Raw genomic sequence first — 8,592 nt, 5'->3', positions numbered from 1 at the left:
GATGCGCCTGCAAAGTCATGAGGATAATACAATATGCTGTATGCATTTTGTATCCATATCCATTATGTCCCACAGATGAGAATTAATGAAACTGTTTCAATCAACTGCTGCCCTAAAATTGAAAATTGGGGTGCCAGAGCTTGTCAAACTCAACAATGTTTTGGCACTTATTCGTTTACTATAGTAATTAAAACTGCAACGCCGAAAGGTCTTTTGGCAGATTGAAATTATGGTTTGGTATTTAAAAATAATGAATGGAATGGCATCTGAACCAGGCCCTACTTATTTGATTGTGTGAAAACCATAATAAGTATTAATTTATGCAGATAGTGATTGTCTTTCAATTTCAAGATGCGCCTGCAAAGTCATGAGGATATGTGACCTGTCCTTGTTATAAGATACCGCCCTTCCCAGCATGCAATTGCTGTTCTCAGGTAAGGAATCAGTGAATACTTATTAGTTTGTGCTAGATTTTGAACAACTTGTAATTAGTCTAGCATATGCATAATTCTCACATGCATATACATACATACAACAGAACAGATCAGCTGTTAATGATCCCATCTGGGTGGATCTCAATGCAAGTGCCCTAACCACTGGGCCACACTGACACATAGAAGCACTGAAATGACATTGTCAACATTTGGGAATAGGCGTTGTTGTACTGTATGGAGGAAAAGGTGATGGGTCCTCAATTGTAAGACTGTTCAATGTCAAGAAGAATGTCAGTGGCCTTTCCAGTTCAAAACAGGGCAGTGATGATATAAATTAATTTTAATCAATGGGTCCAGTAGTCAAAGAAGTCATTTCATAAAATCAAGTTTCTCTTACATACGTAATAATTTTGCACAAAATATTCCGTGATTCTCCCAGAAGGGCTCAAACAGCTGGAAAATTTCTCGATTTCAGTGGCATGAAGAAACTATGAGCACGACTAGTTCCCCTAGGATGGGGATTGCAGGGTTACCCCCAGCAGTTTTTCCCAAGAGCCCATTTTTACATCTGAGAGAGAAAGGGTGACATGAAGTTTCTTGTCTAAGGAAGCAACATGACCACAGAATGAGGTCCCCTAATGCTGACCTTCAGAACTGAAGTCCGAGGTGCTAACCACTACTGTAACCTCCACCCATCTGACGTGTTCAGCTGTAACAACAGTTGTCAAGTTACGAGACTGTTTAATATTATTGTATTTTTTGTGTGTGTTACAATCACCCAGGCTAATTATGCACTCAGAGGAGTGTACTAATGTACTGAAGCACCTCAACATTCATGTTGCTTTGGTGGGCAGTAATTTTGATGACAACGGTGTGTTTGCTTATTGATTGTTTGTTGAAGTCTGTACCTGTGTTAGTTTTAGCTTATTGGCCATTAATAATATTATAAGAAAATGAATGATGTTATTATTAAATATTGTAAGAAAATGAATGATGTTATTATTAATACCGGGCATGCTGTCATTCAATAATTCATAAAACTTTTGAAGCCATAGGGAAACAACCCAAAAAAGGTGGTGATACCAAGGACATCGAGCTGCGCGTTGTGCATCCAACAATGTCGCCTCGACAGTTGGTTATTGGCAATATCCTGAGCGGTACGGTTATTAACCTAAAATTAATGATTGTCACATGCATACAGTAGCATTATAGTTACACACGTTGTGAGTGCAGTATATTCACTGATTAGAGCTCCACACTCCCAAAGGAAATATCATCTTTATTAACTTAATAAGAATCTTGTAAATGATAAAGACACAGAAAACTGTACTACTTTCCATGAGTGTATAGATGGTTTTCACAGTGACGTCATCAAATTCTAAAATCAAAACCGCACGTTGTTTTGAAATTTTATCTTTAGGAGGTTGAAGATGACCTAGAAATGGATCTTTGTTTTAAGTTTCCAGTTCCATGAAGCTAACGTTTCGAAAATACAGCATCTTTAATTTCCGAGTTGTCACCTTGTGTTACACCATAATACAAAGTTAGTTGCTTGAAAGAAATGTCTATAACTATGAATCTCAGCAGTGTGAGCATTTCAAGTACATTAGGAGATATGTTTATACACATGTACTTTATCTTGTGAGGGAAAAGCAAGCGTTTTTATCGCTAAATGAATTCCAGTTGTTCGAGTGTATTTCTGGCGCCATATTGGTGCACAACGGTCGTAAACCGACATGGCGGCTCCATACAAAACTCTATATATGTGCTTGAAACCCTTCGCCAAATAACTCGGAACAATGCACCCCGCACAGTGCCAACATTCCAACTGAAGTTTTTAGCTTGTTTCATCGAACAGTTTCGATTTCATTTTTTTGGTTGCATGAAAGTGAAATTGATCTATTCCCAGATTACTCCCAATAAGGATTAAAGACGTGAGCCACATTACTAGTAACTAACATTTACAGATTCCACAGTATTTTCATATCAACTAGAACAGGAATAATTATTAATATTAATACTTTATAACATTGTTTTTCCTAGGAAGTGACAGAAACTTAATAACAAGTGTTGTGTCCTCTGCAGAAGTAGCCTGCCAAGCAGCTAATGCTTTGGCATCTCATAGGTACGAAATGCCTTTTTCTTTACTGTGGACCAAGACTGGGTTTTTTAATGATGTTTGTTCTATTCAAATTTGAACATTTTGAATTTATTTTGCAAAGTACTGCCAGGGTTTTCATTTTCCACGATTTTAATAATATAATGGCCACATATTCTTCAATAAAATTATCGTTAATCAAAGCATTCTTCCACGTCTTGGTTCAAGGGCACTCATCCAAGAAAAGAGAGAACTGAAAAGTAAATAAGATGAAGACTTTTGTCTCTCTGTGAGTATATCGAAAGTAAAGAAATTTAAATTAATTACGTATTTATGCTGGTTTTTTTTTTAGGTTTATTTCAAAACTTGGAAATCAGTAAACTTGGAGGGCATTTTAAGAGTGTGCACAGCAAGATTAAACTAACTCGGGTTCATTTTTGTCCTGATATGGCAGCTTACTGTAAATGCTTCTTGATGATTTCTACTTCAGGAGTTCCAAGACAGACAAGGACAATGTCAGGAAGCATCAAATGAGGTACCGTTATTTGATTCAAACACAATTTGAACAATCAAGAATTCTTCAGAAGATGGGAATGACAGAGACATAAAAAAAGATATTCATTAGCTCAGGACAGCAAACTTATGGATTCAAATCTTAAAGAACTTTCAAACTGCTAATAACGAAGATCTGAATTGTATTATTTTGGTAATCAATTTTTATTCCATTCTTCCAGCCTGAAGACAAAGAAGGTGAAGATGAAGAAAGGGAACACAGTACTATAGTAGACACCATTGAGGTAACCCTTGTTTCAGAAGTTAAAAAAAATTCACCACCTAACTGTAACCCTAACCCTTAATCCCTTTAATATTAACATAAAATTAGCTACACTAACTAGCTTCAGAAACGTGGTTTGATACAGAGGAAAAGAAAACATGATTGAAGTATTACTGGTTACCACTTTTTCATTGTCTTTAGCTTAGACAGAAAAGAATAGCCACCTTCAGTGAACAGGTATTTTAATTATTTATTACTTTCCTTACAAAGTACCACACAAGTATTGAATACAAAAATTGTCGACAGTGGTTCATCTTATTACGAATGATTCCATCACGTGTAGTACACAATTTCTAATTACTACAAAAACGATTTTCTTTAAGCTTTACCTGGTTGTTTCCCATGTTATTCTGATTAAAAGGAAAGCTCACCAAGCTTTTCTAAGAGAAATAATTGGCCCAAGGTCCTCAAGCAAGCTGTTGTCAAGGAAATATTCCATTACAGCTACAGTTAGGAGTATAATTTGCAGGAACAGAAAAAAACAGCTTGTACTGAATCCTTCAAGTAACAAAACTGGTGTAGGTTGTACAATGATAATTGAACATTTTTTTTGTTTCTTGATAATCTCCTGGTGCATAATCAGACGTGAGGACACTCATTTGTGATCATAAAGTGCTTTTCTCCGGATAACTTTTTGTGTGACATAATTTTCGTCAAAGGAGACGGTTTCTGACGACAAAACTAGGCATAAATACATGTAGGACACCAACCTCTCTGAAAAAGAGAAGGCGCTATGAAGTTCAAGAAAGTATAGGCAATGATACACCTTGGGCAATTAATTCTAAGGAATAACCTTAAATTGGAAATAACTTATTATTATTTAAGGGTGAACCTTCCAAAAGGCCAAGACATAATCCATTTGATGGCAACAGCACTTTGGAGGATAGTGGCATGGTATGTCTTTCATGTGGCTTTGTAATGTAACGTGGGTAACCACATCGACTGCACGTCAAGACAGGCTTAACATATAGACACAGAAGCTGGTGATTTGCGGTGCCCTGTATTTGACTTGGTAAAAAATAAAAAATAAAAGTATATGTTTCTCAAAGTAAATATTATAATGGGATCATGCATAGCAGCTGGGCACAGGGCCATATATCAAAATGCTCCCGACAAATATCTTCAAACTACCATATGTAATTTTAGTGGAAGAAATGCTGTGATATAAGTAAATGTTGTCCAAATTGCATTTGACTTCTTTGGATGTAAGAAAGTGATTTTAAAAAGTATTGATAAAAGGCTCAGGAAATTATATGATTTTGGACAAAACGCACGTGAAAATTATTTTCTAATTTCACCCGTCACCATTTGATTACCCATACCTATTATTATTATTATTAATTTTTTTTAATCACCAATTATTCCCACATTTGGGGTGCAGATCGTTATTAATTCAAATTACTTTTTGTTTTCCAGGTTACATTCCCAGGCAGCAACAGGGACAGGGACAACAGCCCTGCTCAGTGCCAGTCAAAAATTAACAATAATAACACTAATTAAGTAACAAATATTAATTAATTAATTATCAGTAATAACAGTAAGTGATGAACACGTACAAATCGTAATAACCGATGTTCTAATCAAGTGAGGAACTGGGCATGAGAGTTAAAGAAAGATAGATCAAGAAACTTGCACGAGATTTCCCCTTATAAAGATGCAACTTAAGATGCGTGTGATAGGTTTGAAATACAGTTTCCATCAATTCACTGATTCTTTGTCTTAAGGTGTAAACGAGCAAGTCTCACTTTTGGTAAACGAGCTCATAATTGTACTCCAGTTCAGTCTATTTGGTTAATTTTTTATTTCATTCTCTTGTAACAAATTTTCCACCTGTTTAGAGCATGGGTACTGGTATAGATAGAATTTCAGTAGGGAATGAAAACTGTGTTAGTGCAAATGCATTTGACACTTGGATGATTAAGATTGGACACATCAAGGGCACCGTTCGAGTTAAGTTATGAGTAGAGCCTGCTCTCCAAACTTCCCGTGTGCTCAATATCTCCATATACGCACAGCTGACGCATGAACTAATTGTTTTATCAACGAGCTGTTAGTTTCCTGACGTCATTAGCGTGCTCAATGAGAATATGAAGCACGCTCGCGCTATTGAATTTGTTTATCTCGTCTCAGATCGGTCAAAAGCTGAAGGGTGAACTCATGCATGAAAACGGATTTTTATTTTGAACAAATGCAAAATTCTTATATGTGAAAGAAAAACAAACCTGCTATCTGATTGGCTTATTTACAACAGGCCACAACCTCGCCTTTGAATGACAGTTGACTTACGAACAGTTCCAGGAAGGCATAATTCTAAATTATTTTCTTGTTTATTACATACGCAAGGAATGCACTTTTAACAACACTTTCATATTAAAAATGTGTAGAACTTTTACAACTAAAATCAAGGTAAAAATAGAAAACTCAAGTCAACGTCCCCGGCTGAAATTGGAGCCCAAAGTGACGTGCACATGTGCTTGTTGTACCGTGCAGTTGTTGAAGAGCGATCCAAGAAAGCTGCTTGACGTTCCTGTTCATATTGCAAAACTCTTAACTGCTATCACTCAATGAACCGGCAGACAAAAAGTTGTTACGAACCGCCACTCTGAAATGTTTACATGACTGACATCTGTGTTTTCTATGTTTACTGTTTCTGTGCCGGCTATAAGTACAATGAGATGTTTTTATGATGCAATTATTTACCTTTGAATGTGTTAATCGACCAGTTTGTTAGTTGTTTTGTTCTTGCTGCGTGCTTTTCTTCTAAGATGGTCTGCATCTCGGACTCACTCAAGGTTGCGAAAAGATTAGGTGTCACATGTCCACTAGCTTCATTTTCATTTTCTCCCTTTTTGGGGTTTAAAAATTCTAGCCCCAGAGAAAAATTAGGAAGCTCTTCCTCGTCAACCGGTTGGCTTGTAGCTATTTTAAGCTAAAGTTTACTCTTTTTCCAACGCGTATAAAAAGCCACTCATGTTAAAAAAATATTTTCTCGAGGTGTTAGTTTGCTGACGTCAGTTTGCTATTGCATTTATGTTATAATGTGTCTTAGTACGTATACATTAGAACCCCGCTAACTCGAACTCCCCCACGAACTCGAAGTAAGTCCCATTTCCTCTGGATTTGACCCCTTTTTTCCGTCGTTTTAACTCGGCTAGCTCGAACTCGGATAACTTGAATTCCCTGCTAACTAGAACTAAACCTTGTTTCCCTTGAACCACATTTTTTTACTCTCAAGAATGATAGCTTGGCATATCCTCAATATACCCATTTCCCTTTGGGGTGGTTATTCACATTTTTTAAGGGTTCCTTCTAACCGCCTATCGACCTTGCTTTTTGCTTTTTTGGGCTTTTATTTAGACAGTACATGAAAAACAACAACAAAGCAAAATATTATGAAAAATTGATTGTGTGGACATTATTTTCTTGGGGTCAGAGGCATCCAGTTAGAGATGGAATCATCAAAAGAGCAACACTATTAAACGAGATAACGTGATAAACAATTGCAGTTATATCAGGCGTAATCTTCAAAGTGGAGATTTAAGTACTCTCTCTTAAAAGAGCTGGATAAGTGCCAGTTTTAAGGTCTCTTAAAAGTGGAAATTTAAAGGCATCTTAAAAGTGGCAATTTAAAGGTTTCTTTAAAAGGGGCAATTTCCAGGTTACTTAAAAGTGGCAACTTTAAAGGTTCCAAAAAGTGGCAACTTTAAGGCGTCTTAACGTCTTAAAAAACGCAATTTGAAGGAATCTTAAAAATGCCAATTTTATGTTCCAATTCGCACTTGAAAAAACGCTCAAAAAAGCTTGCCGTTCACGGCAGCATGAAATTGGTAGTAATGATGACATGAAGTTGTTGAAACGTCACATAAGGTTTAACTTCTTAATTTTCAATCAAAGGATATGCGAGTGGGTAATGCGCATAAATACTTTAAAAATAAAGCCTCCAAAATGGACAATGGGAGGAAAAAATACACGTTTCCACAATTTACATGTACAACTTATTGGCCAGACAAAACCGGCCAAAAAATCGTACCGTGTAAACCGGCCTTTATGCTTGCCAAAATATTGCCAGCTCAGACCAGGATCTCGGCGGTTGCCTTGAGAACGCAGCTAGATTTGAATGATCACTGTATTAATTTTGCATCTTTAGTGTTAAAATGCCATTCCATATGTGCTAGAGCCAAAATGAACCTTCATTTCGAACCAAAACAAGAAAATTCACCAGTTATCCCTTGCGTGACTTTGACAGTTACAAGGCACGTAAAGAAATTCCTGAAATTCAGCTGGAATCATGCTCGCCTCATACAAAAGAGGATTCAATTAGGAATGAATCTATGTGTGATTTGGCAGTTTTATAGCCACTTGAATTCATCTTTGAACTTTTGATAGAGGATCAAAAGCTTTTAGTTGGGCAAGATAACCTCGGATCGGACGAAATGACTACAGAGTGACATCACACTATAAAACCAAAGGAATCAACCGAGACAAATAACATTGTCTGTAAATAACCCAGCATTTTCTGCATAAAGCTCATAAAGACTCGCTAGTTTAGCCCTTTGACGAAGGGGTAACACTGGAAAGGTCAGCTATCCAACTTCTTTGAGATGGCCAATTGACATTATCAATTCAGTTGATAAAATCAAATTTCCCTCAGAGCTTACTTCAATAGACTTACCATTTAAAGCTACATGTAGGATCTCCGCTTCTACTTTTTCACCATCCTGCTTGACAGTCACCACCATTCCTATCGTCAAATCCAGTTGTTTTTCGGTGATTATTTGTGTTGGTGCTGTCTTTTGTTCTTGTTGGAAATAAAACAACGCATTCGTTTGGCGCCTGCAGGTTGGCTTACACAAACTTCTGATAGACATGATTAGAAGCTGGCAAATGATGATAACTGATAGTCTATAAAAGCCACGGGCAAGACTGCAGTGAAAATTCTTCGCTGACCCAGGTTATTTTAAACACGTGAAATTCGTATAGCAGATGGAAAGTCTAGAGTTTTCATTGCAGAATTGGAGAGTAATTGTTTTTCAACTTTGCATATGAATGACTCACAAGTTTTTGTTTGCATCTGTAATGAGCGGATTGACTCTGCGATTATAATCAAATTGAGAAAACAGTTTTCTTTGTTGTGCTTTTTGAAATTAATTGATTAGTTGCAGTGTTCAGAAGTGGCTGTATTGTGTACACAGGATCAAAAATACGGTCATGGGTCTCTATTGACG

General features: G+C 36.7%; 1 long non-coding RNA gene across 1 annotated transcript; it reads left to right on the top strand.

Moving 5' to 3' along the window:
- Nucleotides 1-1,476: 1,476 nt before the first annotated feature.
- LOC138027972 (uncharacterized) lies at nt 1,477-2,822 on the top strand. Its single transcript, XR_011127551.1, has 3 exons — nt 1,477-1,591; nt 2,478-2,559; nt 2,761-2,822. It is a non-coding gene; the product is annotated as an uncharacterized lncRNA (long non-coding RNA).
- Nucleotides 2,823-8,592: the final 5,770 nt, after the last annotated feature.

The sequence above is a fragment of the Montipora capricornis genome, chromosome 12, assembly GCF_036669925.1.
Source record: "Montipora capricornis isolate CH-2021 chromosome 12, ASM3666992v2, whole genome shotgun sequence".
Classification (NCBI taxonomy): domain Eukaryota; kingdom Metazoa; phylum Cnidaria; class Anthozoa; order Scleractinia; family Acroporidae; genus Montipora; species Montipora capricornis.
Note: the sequence above shows the minus strand (reverse complement) of the source record. Positions and strands in the feature narration are given on the sequence as shown.